Source organism: Ornithodoros turicata, unplaced genomic scaffold, assembly GCF_037126465.1.
Source record: "Ornithodoros turicata isolate Travis unplaced genomic scaffold, ASM3712646v1 Chromosome69, whole genome shotgun sequence".
In the NCBI taxonomy this organism is placed as follows: domain Eukaryota; kingdom Metazoa; phylum Arthropoda; class Arachnida; order Ixodida; family Argasidae; genus Ornithodoros; species Ornithodoros turicata.
The window spans coordinates 3117-13180 of NW_026999390.1; the positions used below are offsets into that span (position 1 = coordinate 3117).

The following is a 10064-nucleotide window of genomic DNA, read 5'->3' on the forward strand; positions in this document are numbered from 1 at the left end:
TTTTATGCAAACTAAAATTGTTATTCTGCTGTAACGCATGACAAAGAATCACTCGCAAACACGCTAGGGACAATCTTACTCTAAAGTTGTTGTTGTTGTATTTCTGCGCTAATAATGGGAGCGAGAGTAGGCATTTCATGTGTGAATAAGTTGTGGCGAACTCAATCAGTAGAAAATGTAATAGAAATAAAGCTATAGTAGCTATAGCAAATAATAGAAACAAAGCTATGTATGTATTTATATGTATAGAGCCGTATTCGACTCTAGTTTACGTGTGGACGCTAAATGCAAAATCTCATCGAGCGGAGTGTGGCAACTTTTCGAGAAAAACAGACCATTTTCATACGTGGTTTGCGTTCCACCGTGACATATGAGCATGAGCTAACGCGCCTTGGCCGATGTCACAAGAGTACGCGGCCAGGATAAAGGTGATGGAGGACCGCTTTGAGATATGGCAAAACGCAATCAGCTATAGTTTCGCTTTAATCGGTGCCTAATGAGGCTTGTGCACACGACGTCACGCGCAGCCTTTGAGCGACATGGAGCCACGTGACATGGGGCGACATGGGGATGCTCCACAGGCGTCTTACAGCGGACCGAGTGAAGGAGCAGCGTGTGCTTTTGCAATTTCCTGTCATAATTGCACGTATACCGCAACAACTCACGGAATGCCCTCCTATACTGTGACTCCGGTGTGGCAATATGTTTTCCAACGTCACGTGACCAAACGTGACGTCACTGCACAAGCCTCATTGCTAGGCAGTACAGGACAACACCTCCATACCAGATATAGCACAAGGCTTGCGTGCTACGTCACACAGGGAGGTCTGCTGTTACAACCGTTGATGCTGCTACGGCATCAATGAAAGTGGGAACAAGTGAAAAGCTCACTGAGGCCTCCCTGTGCGTGACGTAGGGCACAGGCCTTCTGCTATCTTAGCGGTGTTGTATACAGGAACTGGACGTTATTGGTATAGTGACGGCACGGCAGCGAAAGCTCTACGCAACGGTGGCACTGAGCAATGTGAGAGAGCATGCTACAGCTTGTGCTTAGCTTTAGCTTAGGTCGGGACCAGCAAGAACAAAACAGAGTCACGTCACCACTTGGATGCGTCATCAAAAAAAAAAAAAAGACACGGTGCAAAGTCAGCCCGCGCTTAGTCTGCATAGGGGTATAGCCTGCATTTAGGGCGCAACATTCCCGTGTGCGAGCGATAAAACCCATTTGATAGCCATCGGGCTAGCCTGGTAGAATCACTCGTGTGAGCGCTTAGTATTTTGCAGTGTGCCCGTTAGAGTGAATATAAGGTAAGGTGACCGAGGCTAGCAGACGACCGTATGTGCACGTACCTTTGGACAGGAGTTGCAGAAGATTCACCATCTTGCCTTTTCTTCTACTCAGTGTATGAAGCTAGGTATCTGTGGTGCGTGCTCCTGGTTATTGTGTCGGAGCAAGTCGTTCTGCTTGTACGCACTGTTTGCTAAGACAAATGTTTCCCGTGCCGTGATAGTGCGTATAGGGGTGTCTCGCGATAGCTGAACAACAGAAAGGTGTGTAGTAACGTACAATGTTCAAACAGGCGTTCACTCCGTAGCTTGAAGCCAACCACCATTCCGAATGGTATTGTATCTCCTGATATGTCGAAAACAGGAGAAGGGGCCTATCTGGAGCATGCATAATGTGTCCCAGATAGGCGCCTCCTCCCATTTTCATCAAATCCGAAGACAGAATGATATCATTCGGACTGGTGGTTGGCTAGAAACGTGCTATGCGGTGAAGTTCTGTTTTAACAGTGTACGGTGTAGGATTGTAGAAACATATAGTATCGTCAACAGTAACAGTTATATCCACAACGAGTTTCTTACATGCACTTTCAAGTGGCGACAGTAAAACAGAAGTATTCCTCGTTTCAGCAGAAATTGAACAACAGAAAATAAGGGAAGGTAACCACTGCTTTTCTTGCTTTCAATTTTGACGGAGAGTGTTTGTTTGTATTTACACTTAGAGGGGCGGCCCTCGTTATGAAGGCGTTGTTACAGTTAGCTTTGACGAGAGCCGTACATAGCTACACTCTTAGAAATGAACTCCACCGCATAGCACGCTCCTAGCCAACCACCATCTCTAATGATATCGTGAAAACGGGAGGCGTGCGTCTTTTTGTGACACTTATGCTGTCCATAATTGTCACAAAAGATACGGACGCCTCCTGTTTTTAACAAATCGAGTCAGATAACGATATCTTTCGTGATGATGCTTGGCTAAGAGCTTGCTATGTGGTGAAGTTCTGTTTTAACAGTGTACGGTGTAGGATTGTAGAAACATATAGTATCATCAAGAGTAACAGTTATATCTACTACAAGTTTCTTACATCCACTGTCAAGTGGCGACAGTAAAACCGAAGTAATTCTCGTTTCAGATAAATTGGACGATAGCATACGGAAACTAGCGGAAAGTAAGTACGGCTTTTCTTGCTTTTAATTTTGTAATTTTTGTGCTTTGAAACCTCCGTACGCAATAAAGGGATAGGCCTTAAAACCCTAAACCAAGAAGGTGGTTGAAGTCTGGTAAGGCAATTTCAGTTGGTATTCCTTGAATACCGCCAATGAAAAATGTGTAGCCTACATGTACAGCTCGCATGAGAATTAACCATTCCGGACCCTGGTGGCGCTTAGTAGAAATAATGGCGGAGAGTGTTTGTTTGTATAAATATTATTATTATTATTATTACAGTTAGAGGGGCGGCCCTCGTTATGAAGGTGTTGTTACAGTTAGCTTTGACGAGAGCCGTACATATCTACACCCTTAGAAATGAACTTCACCGCATAGCACGCTCCTAGCCAACCACCATCTCTAATGTTATCGTGAAAACGGGAGGCGTACGTCTTTTTGTGACACTTATGCTGTCCATAATTGTCACAAAAGAGGCGGACGCCTCCCGTTTTTAGCAAATCGAGTCAGATAACGATATCATTCGAGATGATGGTTGGCTAAGAGCTTTCTATGCGGTGAAGTTCGTTTTTAATGGTGTATACTACGTGCATGTGCGGTTAGCATCGCTTTTGCACTCTCATAACAGAACAGCCACCGAACTTTACACTGAACGTATCATCGCCATGTGTCTACTTGCTGTGTCCCGTTTTCTCTTTTTTCTTGCCTTTCTTTTTGCTCTTGCTCTGTGGCAACTTGCCGCCCGTCTCGGCAGGCAGACCGCCCTCTCTTTCTTATTTTTTTATATTTCTTTTGATAAACGATACCCCCCCCCCCCCCCACCCCAGAACAGAACTTCACCGCACAGCACGTTGTGCGCAAACCACTGCCACGAGTGATAGGTTTATCGCTTCTGATTTGAAGAGACGCACAGTTGTAGCAATTATCAAATATCCAAATTGTCACAAAAAGGAGTACGCCCCCCCCCTCGCTCTTCGAATCAGAAGCGGCAACTCTATCATCTATGACAATGGTTGGCGGACAACGTGCTATGCGGTGAAATTCTGTTCTGTTCTCTTTCTGCAGGAGGCGGGTCTTGCTCAACGACCCATCTAACACTTTGCTCTCCGCGACGAACTCATGCACCCTCTACGCATCTCCACCCTTCATTCTCTATCCTCCATTCGTCTTTCTTTTCTTCTTTTCTTTTTTGTTTTTGCTATAGTCGTGACGACGCCCACTTCTGTGTGGCCAACAACGACGAGCCGATCCTGCCATTACCCCCCCCCCCTCCCCCTATTCTATTCTGAGAGTGACCTCTGTGAGACCGGCGACAGAGAGCCCATTCAGCACTACCACCATCTGAGGGAGTGGGGTATGCGACTCAGGGGAAAAAAGAAACAGAAACCCAGGAGCATGCCTTAAGTTCTTTTTCAATATCACGCCGCGTTCAAAGTGTCTTAGCATAAGAAAAAAACACATACACGCAATTTCGACGTGTCAGAGCTTGATGATGATGCTGGTTTGGGTCAGGTCGCTCGAGGGTAGCGGAGGAATCACTATCTAGTTAATGTGCTGCTGAATGAGCACTCTCAAAATTGATGTCCCAGTACGTCTGCGTCGTCCGGGTAGTTCTCGACTCCCTACGCACTTTATTATTATTATAAGAAATTGCGAAGAGGATGAGGATCACCTGACCCCACCTGCGCTCATCTTCGTGAATCAGCAGATCTCGAGCTCATGGATAGCTGCTCGCTCGTGTTGCATTAAACACTTGTTCTCTCAATTGAAGTCATCCTTTCCTAGATTTTGGTGCCGAAACACGGGATCGAACCAGGGATCCCGGGTTCGATGCCGGGTTTTGGGATGCCTAGTTCAGCTGGCAGTTAAGCTTCAGCTAGTTTACGCTGGCAAAATACGTTCATCTCTTGGCTTTATGTGGACGGGAATATGTCGGCAAGCGGTAAAACGACATGTAAACAAAGTCGCATGACCTCAAAATGACGTTTTCTATGACGTGTGGGCAGGACAATATGGCGGTTTTACAACAAGCTGCCCAAGCACGCTTGAGGGTAGTTACAAAAATGGCGGATTTATGTCACCCCTGTGGATGGAGGAAAGAACGTTAGCAGACGACGCCCAAGTACCATAGATGATCTCTCCCGATTGGTGGCGTTGTGTGGAACAGACGCCTGGGTGCCTGAATACTAGCTCCCTCCCACGGTGTAGGGTGGAGTCACCCTTTGTAGAAGCGAATGCCGTCAAGCCGCGTATTGACTACCACGCTTACCATGCATGAATGCTATGCACTGATTTTTTCAAACCTCCTTTGTTACAAATTTACTCAGCTCTAAAATGCACTGCGTCACTAAGCGTATCGCTACACCTTTGTGAGCGTACCGCAAGCTGTGCGTGGGAGTCAATATGGCGGAAATTCGTAGCAGACGACGCGGTAGTCTTCATCCTATGCAGAGAGAGCTAGTATTGAGGCACCCTACAGGCGCCTAAACGAGCACCCAAAACAGGCACCCTACACGGTCATCAATCGGAGACGATAATCGTACAGCTCCTCCGCGCGCGACACCGCCGATAGGGGACAGCTGGCTGGGCCCACGGGCTGGAGATTTCAGACAAGTATATCGCAAGCAGTACATTGCCTCTGTATTTCGGAGCATTGTTTTTTTACATGCATTGTTTTTTTACATGCTAACTTAAATCCATTTAGATTCCTTAAACGCAATGGGCCAGGTGCTGAACTCCCTTGAACGTTAAGGAAGGAAGGTCATCGCACAATGAACAACGAAATGAAAGTGTGTATTAACGAAAGACGTTCGACAACGCCTTCAACACCATGGAGAATTGTACTTCGTTTACCGTGGAAGCGTTGTAATCGCCGAGGCAATCCGCCTCAATCGTCCAGTTAAAATAAATACGACGTGAGTGCTGTCGCGATATTTTGTATGTTTATATGCTTGTTTGCTCTTTTTCAACCGTTTTCGTCCTCTAGAGCCTGAATATTCGTATAGTATTAACTAATTTATCAACAGTAAGCATATATTAGAATGTAATCCTTCACGCTCTCTTTGTTCTGCTTTTCTGCGCTTCTCTTTCTTCCCTTCGTTAATGGCTTCGTGTAACTGTTGCACATCTGCGGGGGCGACACCCTCGCCCCTCGTTGTTTTGTATGTGTTTGTGTTAAAATAAAGTTGAGTCACAGTGATACCAGCGCTCGGGTCCATCCTCTGGGCCTATATAAGCGGCAGCCTGGTCCACTGTAGGCAGTTCGTCTTCAGGAAACTGTCTTGGTTGTTAGTTACTCCGTTCCCTCGTCCCTCTTCCCGCCTTGTGTGAGAACTTTGTTCTTCCCTCGGCTGTGGGAGACGTGGACAAGGGACAAGCTCCCCTTCCGCTGTGGAAAACTAAAAGCCGGAAAGAAGTGCAAAGAACCGGAAAGAAGTGCAAAGTTTCCTTGGAATCTGCAAATGCTATCGCCGTTTCATAAAAGATTTTGCGCGCTTAGCCCGACCATTAACCGACCTCACAGGGAAGGGCGTAACCTTTGTATGGACAGCTGAGTGTGATGCCGCAACACTGAAGCGACGCCTTGTGTCTGAACCAGTGTTGTGCCATTTCGATCCAGGCAAGCCGACAGAGATACACACGGACGCGCGCGATTGCGGAATTGGTGCTGTCCTCGTGCAAAGAGATGGACACGGAGAACGTGTGGTTGCTTACGCCAGTCGCCGCCTCAACAGAGCGGAATGCAACTACAGCACAACAGAAAAAGAGTGCCTTGCCGGTGTGCACGCCTGCCATCAGTTTCCAACCCTACGTGTTTTGAAGCACATTTACTGTTGTGACGGACCAATCTAGTCTCGCATGGCTAATCAATGTAAAGAATACAAACGGACACCACCAATCAGGTGGTGCCTTCTACTTCAAGAACTACACTCTTAAAAATGAACTTCACCGCATAGCACGCTCCTAGCCAACCATCATCTCAAATGATATCGTTATATGCCCTTATTTGTTGAAAACGGGAGGCGTACGCCATTTCTGTGACAATTATGAACAGCATAAGTGTCACAAAAAGGCGTACGCCTCTCGTTTTCAACAAATCAAGGCAGATAACGATATCATTTGAGATGATGGTTGGCTAGGAGCGTGCTATGCGGTGAAGTTCATTTTTAAGAGTGTACGCCATCGAGTAGGGAGGAAGAACAATAACGCCGATGCCTTATCCCGCCTTCCCTGTGATCCAGCTCCAGTAATTGAAGAATCCGTGCTCCCGCTTCTCATCATGGACCAAGGTAATCTCGCGGAGCAGCAAAACGGCGATCTATTTATTTATTTATTTATTTATTTATTTATTTCAAATACTGCAGCTTCTATGAGGCTATAGCAGGAGCAGGCATGCTTGGTTACAGAAGTCTTTCACAGGTAATACCCTTATAGCACCAGGTAACCTATTCCATTCATCAACTGTATGAGGAAAAAAACTATATTTAAAAACATCTATACGTGAACGCATAGGAACAATGTTCAATGGATGTGAGTTCCGAAGACTGGACGGCAGTGCAAACGTAAAGTAAAGTTCATGGCGTATGTTAATCTGTTTATGAGCTATTAAATGCAAAAATTTTAACCTTTCAAGGGCACGCCTCTGCCGCAGTGGAACCAGACCCAATGAACTCAGTGCGGAAGATGGAGAAAACTGACTGTCGTAACGTTTCATAAGAAATCTAACTGCCTTACTTTGAATTGATTCTAGAACATTAATGTCACTATTCAAATGAGGGTCCCAAACGACAGAAGCGTACTCCAGAATTGGACGTACTAAGGTTTTGTATGCAAGGAGCTTGGTATCCGTGGAGGCCAATTTTAACGTTCGTTTCAGGTAGCCAAGCTTCTGCAGAGCGTTAGACGAAACAATTTTGACATGGGTTTTCCAGTTTAGGTTAGAAGAAAAATGCAGACCCAGATATTTATACGTATCAGCCTTACGTATTGCATGACCGTCAAGTATGTAAGAAAATGAAAGAGGGATCTTCCTGTTGGTAAAAGACAGCACAGCGCATTTAGAAAAGTTAATATCTAGTTGCCACCTTTTACACCAGTTGTGAAACATCAAAAGTGACTGGTTAAGATTGACTTGATCATCCACTGATTTCACTCTAGAATACAAGACGCAGTCGTCTGCATACAATCTTATCTCTGAGGAGACCCTAGAGTGAGTGGCCCTAGCACAGATCCCTGGGGGACACCCGACAAGACGCTAGATTTGGTCGAGTCATGTCCATCAAACGAAACAAACTGGGTTCGCAATGAAAGATAGTTTTCGATCCAGTACACATTCCTATCATTCCTAATTAATGCTTTTAGTTTTAGAATCAGCTTAGCATGGCATACCTTATCAAAGGCTTTACTCAGATCAATGAAGATAGCGTCAACTTGGGTTTTATCATTAATCGCAGATGCAAGAAAGTGAGTGAATTCCAACAGTTGCGTCAGGGTTGAAAATCCCCTGCGAAAACCGTGCTGACGAGGAGATAAAATTGAATGTGTTTCTAAATAATCAGTAATGTGCTTACATAGAATATGTTCAAAGACTTTGCACGATGTTGAGGTTAATGAGATAGGTCTGTAGTTAGCCACCAGTTGTTTGCTACCAGTCTTGTGTATAGGAATTACTTTTGCTACTTTCCATGCTGTGGGAACGACTCCTGTATTTAAAGATTTCTCAAAGATGATTTGCAAGTATTTAGATGCCCATTCAGCGAACCGATATAAAAATATATTGGTCACACAATCTGGACCACTGCTCTTCCTCGTATCCAGTTTCAACAGTAGATTGAATATTCCTGATGAATCAATCTCGGTATCCTCAAGCACAGGCAATTCAGAAGTGACATGAAATTCTGGAGAAATTCCATCGTCGTGCGAGAACGTAGTAACAAACTGGTTGTTAAAGTCAGTAGCAATAACAAGAGGATCATATTCCAGGTGGTCATTGATCAGAAATGACCTAGTCCGATCATTTTTGGGCAGAATGGACCGCCAGAATTTCTTAGGGTTCGTTTTTATGAGCTGCGACAAAGAAACCTCATACGCTAATTTAGCTTCTCTCAATTTACGCTTAAGCTGAGATTTTAAATTATGGAATTCACATCTTAGGATGTGATTGGTACTAACAATCAGGCGCACTCTCATCCTCGCAATTCGCCTCTTAAGCTGCAAGATTTCCCGTGTGTACCACGGCTGTGATGGTGTCCTTCTTTTGAATTTCAACGGGACAAATAAAGATATGCACTTCTTAATTATGTTTTCGAATGTAGTATACAAAGAGTCAGCGTCACAAGTATGTGCAATACCACAAAAGGAGCCGAAGAAAAAGCTTAGTTCATCTACAATTGCAGTTGAGTCGGCATTATCGAAGTCAAGGATGGGTATGCGGACGGTTGGCGCTTGAGGAACATTGATGTTAATGCTAACGAGCACAGCATTATGGTCAGAGAGCCCATGTATTATCTCGTACGAGCACCCTCTCGTAAATAGATTATTACTCACAAACACTAAATCCAAAATTGTTCCCTGACGTTCGGGAGCAGTTCTAGTGGGCTCTCTAACAATCTGCACTAAATCAAGAGCAATACTTAGGTCGATTAAAGATTCACCCTCTATTTTGTCATGATCCCCAATTAACAAAGTACTCCAGTTGACATGTGGGAGATTAAAGATCCATTCTTGGCAAGAATTATTCAACATTTGGAAAACTCGGATGGCCAGGTTGAGCGTAAAGTAAAAAGAACAGCCATACACTGTTAAAACAGAGCTTCACCACATAGCACGCTCTTAGCCAACCATCATACAGAATGGTATCATGATGTGTCATGATTTACTCAAAACAGGAGGGAGGCGCCTATCTGGGACAAGATAACCTGTCCCAATAGGCGCCTCCTTCCTCTTTTTAACAAATCAATGTGCAGAACCATATAATTAGGAATGATGGTTGGCTAGGAGCGTGCTATGTGGTGAAGTTCTGTTTTAACAGTGTATACGAGGCAGATACTTTTGGCCGAAGATGTTTTCCGACGCTACGAAGTACGTGATGGGCTGCAAAGATTGCCAGACAACTCCTCTCGAGCCAATGGGGTTCCTGTAACCCAGTCCACCTGTTTCATGCCCCTTTCAGCAGGTTGGAATGGATTTTGTGGGTCCACTTACGAAGTCGAAGACCGGTAAACGTTACGTCCTAATAAAATGACAGACTACCACTCCAGGTTTGCGGAAGCCGTTGCAACTCCAGCAGCCACGCATCGTGTGCGGCCAAAGGATGCGTTGAGAACATCGTGCTCAAACATGGTGCTCCGGAGAAGCTGATCACTACCCTGTTAAAACAGAACTTCACCACATATCACGCTCCTAGCCAACCATCATTCCTAATTATACCATTCGGTGCATTGATTTGTTGAAAATGGGAGGAGGCGCCTATCTGGGACAGATTATCTTGTCCCAGATAGGCACCTCCCCCTGTTTTTAGCAAATCATGACACAGAATGATATCATTCGGTATGATGGTTGGCTAGGAGCGTGCTATGTGGTGAAGTTCTGTTGTAACAGTGTAGGGCCCGGATTT

At 45.1% G+C, this 10064-nt stretch overlaps 1 long non-coding RNA gene across 1 annotated transcript; it reads left to right on the forward strand.

Moving 5' to 3' along the window:
* Positions 1-2416: 2416 nt before the first annotated feature.
* Positions 2417-5725, forward strand: LOC135374542 (uncharacterized). Its single transcript, XR_010416950.1, has 2 exons — positions 2417-2453; positions 5154-5725. It is a non-coding gene; the product is annotated as an uncharacterized LOC135374542 (long non-coding RNA).
* The last annotated feature ends 4339 nt before the right edge of the window (positions 5726-10064 follow it).